We start from the raw sequence: 537 nt of genomic DNA, 5'->3' as shown, positions 1-537 counted from the left end.
ATTCCATGGTTAGGTTGACCTTAATACTTTTGTTGTAGTTGTGGATGCTTGCAATAGAGGTTAGTCACAAGTGGGATGCTTGTTCAAGTAAGAACAGCACCCAAGCACCGGTCCACCCACATGATCAAAATTATCAAAGTACCGAACGCGAATCATATGAACGTGATGAAAACTAGCTTGACGATATTCCCATGTGTCCTCGGGGAGCGCTTTTCCTTATACAAGAGTTTGTCCAGGCTTGTCCTTTGCTACAAAAAGGATTGGGCCACCTTGCTGCACTTTATTTACTTTTGTTACTTGTTGCTCGTTACAATTGCCTTATCACAAAACTATCTGTTACACTTATTTCAGTACTTGCAGAGAATACCTTGCTGAAAACCGCTTATCATTTCCTTCTGCTCCTCGTTGGGTTCGACACTCTTACTTATCGAAAGGACTACGATAGATCCCCTATACTTGTGGGTCATCAAGACTCTTTTCTGGCGCCGTTGCCGGGGAGTGTAGCGCCTTTGGTAGGTGGAATTTGGTAAGGATAAA

This window comes from Triticum urartu, chromosome 3 (assembly GCF_003073215.2).
Source record: "Triticum urartu cultivar G1812 chromosome 3, Tu2.1, whole genome shotgun sequence".
NCBI classification, from domain to species: Eukaryota; Viridiplantae; Streptophyta; class Magnoliopsida; order Poales; family Poaceae; genus Triticum; species Triticum urartu.
This window is presented reverse-complemented; position numbering follows the sequence as displayed.